The following is a 4482-nucleotide window of genomic DNA, read 5'->3' as shown; positions in this document are numbered from 1 at the left end:
GCGTGTCTCATGTTAGTTTTACTTCCTGTCTTCTTCCTGTTCCCCTCCTTGTTGATCATCTGCCCCGCCCTCATGTGTTTCACCTGTGCTCACCTGTGCCTCCCTGGTGTATTACAGTTTTTCTCAGTCGCTTTGGTACATTTCTCGAATCATCCTCGACATTTGCAAAACAGTGAGTGAATTTCTCAAAAAATTCGTACAAATAGCCAAACACCATGGATTACCTGCGAAGCCAGTCTCTTGCTCAAAATCCTTAGTTCATCTCTCAAAAGTAAATATGTGTATCAATGAACGCGTCACTGCCATCAGAAGGACAAGTCCTTGTGTTATTGTGTACGGATAAGAGTCAAATTGTTTAGTCGTGTTGTCAATATAACAGTTTACTCTGTAGGGATGTTCTGATGTAAACTATGGCTAAAGTTTTGATGACAATTATTGTAAATTGTAAGTTACACCTTAGTGCATGTGGGAGATTGATTACAAGAGACTGGACAAGATTCACATTTACGCTTAACAGCAGAGAATTGTACATAATCATTTGCATGGATGAACCAAAGCATTTGCAACTTGTTCAGAGAAATGAAAAACTGCTATTTTGATTTGCACAAGTGACACAATGATGTGAAGATTGAACAAGTAGTTTTGAGAATTTCAATTCTGATCTGAGAAACGAACCAAAGCGACAGAGAAAAACTGTAAGTCTGTCGTGTCACTTTTTCTGTTTGGGGTCCTTCACACTGAAACAGTAGAGAGAAACACCTGATCTGTGTCGCTGATGTCACACCACTCTCCAGGGTTCGGTGGGTCCAGCACTCTGGTCCAGATTAAACAGCTGTGATGGATCTCCGTGTGTGTGGCAGAGATGTGAGACTCTGTATCTTAATGACTCTGTTGATGATCCTGTGACTTTCTCTGTGACGTTGATGTTCGAGGGTTTTGAAGAAAACTGTTGGATGTTTTTTTGTAGAATCAGCTGATGAACTCATGAACTGTGACCTGTGTGGTAGGTATGACTCTGTAATGTGACGCCATGATTCTGCTGTTTACCTCACAATCAGTGAAAATAAACTAGTTGCCATGGTGATAACTTTCCGACTTTCCTGTTACTGGACTTCCTGGATCATATTTCATACTTATGAGTAAAGTCACATGTAAAACATGCCATACTGTCATTATTACAACCACCTGTTTTGCATATATTTGCATAATGTAAAAGAGAAGCTTATAACAGAAGAACTTTAAGGCCAGAATTAATTTATGAGACATCATGTGAAAGGAAACATCTCGTTTACCATGAGACTGAAACCGGACGTAAACTACCTACACATGGTGTTGACCGTCCCCGCCTAATAAAAAGTCATATTTCATATCAATAACCAGGAGGAACTTTATACAAGAGCAATGAAAATAATCATATTCCTTCGACTTGTCATGTACTCCCATGTGAAGTTTCAGGCCTCTGTGGAAAACAGTGAAGTGTGCTTCAACTTTTTAATGTGAAACAATAGAAAACCCACTGAAGAATATTCCCGCCTAAAAAACCTTTAGAAAACCGTTTATAACAGAGCTGATCCTTCTGTCTCTCACACTTCCTCTCTCAGCCTCTCAGCCAATCAGCATCGTCTCCGAAGTGCCCCACCTCCTTTGTCTGCTCTCATTGGTCAGGACAGACACCTGTCTTTGGGATAGAATGATGACAATGATGACAGAGGCAGTAACCAATAGCAGCGCTTGCTCCGACTGAAACGCGTCATCGCGCAGGTGCGCTCGCTGTCCTCACCCTGACCTCTAACGAACACGATCGTACGTGCTGACGCAGCCGCTGACGTAGTTTGAAGGAGGGAAATGTTTGAAACCGGAGTGCCGCGAACAAAGTCTCTCCTTAGTCAACAACGGACTTCTCATGAAGATATTCATAACTGAAGACTGTGATGAAGAAACCCTTTGATGTTGTTGATCTGTGGAGCCTCGCGGACTAAAGGAACATAAACAAAGAAGGAATGGACAGACTGTCGGGCTTCTAGACCTTCTAAAAGGTAGGTGTCACCACGCTGCACTGGTTTGACTGGGCCTATGATGCTGGTATGTTAGTGAGACAGACTGTGATTGCTGTGTGAGGTGTCGTGTCCTCAGGGAATTAGCATAGCTGCCGTAAAGCGTTGGTTGTTGTTGGAAAGTATTTTGGGGCTGCTGCTCCTTCTGCATGTCCTGGTGCTTGATATTAAACGCTTGGTTACGTTGATAAATGATATGTGTTTGTGTTTAGCTCAAAGTGAAGTGAATATTTGAACTGTGGAGACTGTGACTGATCCATGTCCGTACTGACTAAAGTTTAACCCCCTACACCTTCAGAACCAGGGCTGAACTGGTTTGCAGGGCCCGTCTAGTCTGTCTTTAGTGAGTGGAGCTTATTAGTTAAATAAAGAACATCTGACAAGCTGCTAATCTCCTTGTATTTGACCATCACATGTTTTTCTCTGTGTAACAGAGTGATCTCCTCTTCGCTCCGTACATTTAAATTTAACAGAGAAATCTGTTCTTGTCTTTTAAAAACTAATTGTACGAGTTGGACATTTTCACCTGAGGATGAAGCTTAAAGGACATGAACTGTCCCACTATTGGACTGAGACCACTGGTCTCTGAGATCATGTGTGTGTGAACAACATGTTTCCACAAAGTTTTATTTCTATTAGCAGCTGGTTTAACTTCACTGTTAGCTGTGTGTGTGTGTGTGTGTGTGTGTGTGTGTGTGTGTGTGTGTCAGGTGAAACTCTACATTAAGATGCACTGACTGAAAGGAAATCCTGTGTCATCAGTGTTTTGGTGTGAGGTTCATGTGTGTGGGGATTCAGTGAAGGTGCCCGTCACGCCTGACAAACACAGTCCACAGCACACACACACACACACACACACACACACACACACACACTGATTGTACAGTAACTGTCAGAGATCTAAGGTGATTAATCACTTTTTGATGAATATCTGATAAAGTGGGTGAATGTTGATGTTTGACTTGAATCAAGAGTGTTGATGACTGAACAAACTGTTGCCGTGGAAACAGCAGCTGCTGAATGACAGAGGTATAAACACATGTGGTTGTTTGATGGACGGATGGTCTCGGCTCTAAAGAGACATTAATATTGATGTTGGACGGATGAATGCAGCAGGAAGCATGAAGGAGAATCTCTTTGTCCTGATTGTCTGAATTATTATTTCTCCACGTGTAGATTAAACATGAGATTTTAAATTTCAGCTTCAGCTTCATCCACTCAGTAAAAAACAATAAGAGAGATTTGACGTGGATTAGTTTGTCATGGACATTTGGTGCTTTCTGTGACATCACCAGTGACCAACCGTGAGAAGAGTCCGTACAAGACTTGATGAAAATATTGAGGTATTAGAGTGAAAATGTGCCTGGAGTGTCTTTATGAGACAGAAGTAAAGCAAACAAAGGCTCACGCAGGTTCTCAGAGCTTTTCAGCAGCAGGATGATATTATGACAGACTCACTTTCTTCTGTTGCTGCTTTTCTTCTGGAGCACTGACCCAGTCAGGCCCAGAGCCAAGACTGTCCTCTGTGTGTGTGTGTGTGTGTGTGTGTGTGTGTGTGTGTGTGCGTGCGTGCGTGTGCGTGTGCGTGAAGAAGAGAAAGACCTGATAAGAACACATAGAGGAGATAATTGCCCCTGAAGCAGCTTGTGTGAAGTCATTCAGACAGAAGCTGTTTGACATGAAGTAACAGGAGTTGTTTGTTGTGTTTGTTGTTTGTGTTTGTTGTGTTTGTTTTGTTTGTTGTGTTTGTTGTGTTTGTTGTGTTTGTGTTTGTTGTGTTTGTTTTGTTTGTGTTTGTTGTGTTTGTTGTGTTTGTTGTTTGTGTTTGTTGTGTTTGTTTTGTTTGTGTTTGTTGTGTTTGTTGTGTTTGTGTTTGTTGTGTTTGTTGTGTTTGTTGTTTTGTTTGTGTTTGTTATGTTTGTGTTTGTTGTGTTTGTTGTTGTGACCATTTTGTACCTCAAACAGATGATGATGTCATCGTGCTGATGTCACAGCAGAAAAAGCTTCTGTGTGTCATATTGTTGTTTAACATGGAGGACGTGTGTTTTTATTCTCTGATTATTTCTGATCTCAGGATTCAGAGTTTCGTGTCACAGCTGAGAGTCTTTGACTCAGAGCAGTTTTTACTCTTCACACGCTTCAATCTTCAGTTCCATAGAAATAAACACACAAACAGATTTCTGTTATTTTCTGCGTCACTGAATCATCATCACTTCTTTTTATTCCTTTCTTCAATGAATCCAAATATTTGATTGTGTAAATATTTTAAGCTGAACTGTTGAACCTGTCACCTTCATTCCTCCATCAACACTTTACACATTACATTCCATCTTTCCCACCACAAACAGAATTCCCTGCCTCTGCTTTCTGCCCCGGAGTCACTTTCCCTCCACAGCTCTGTCCTTTAACCTCCCTTCTTCTTCTTCTC

The sequence above is a fragment of the Seriola lalandi genome, unplaced genomic scaffold (assembly GCF_002814215.2).
Source record: "Seriola lalandi dorsalis isolate HSWRI2012SDOR001 ecotype SW California unplaced genomic scaffold, Sedor1 jcf7180002054615, whole genome shotgun sequence".
Lineage (NCBI taxonomy): Eukaryota > Metazoa > Chordata > Actinopteri > Carangiformes > Carangidae > Seriola > Seriola lalandi.
Note: the sequence above shows the minus strand (reverse complement) of the source record.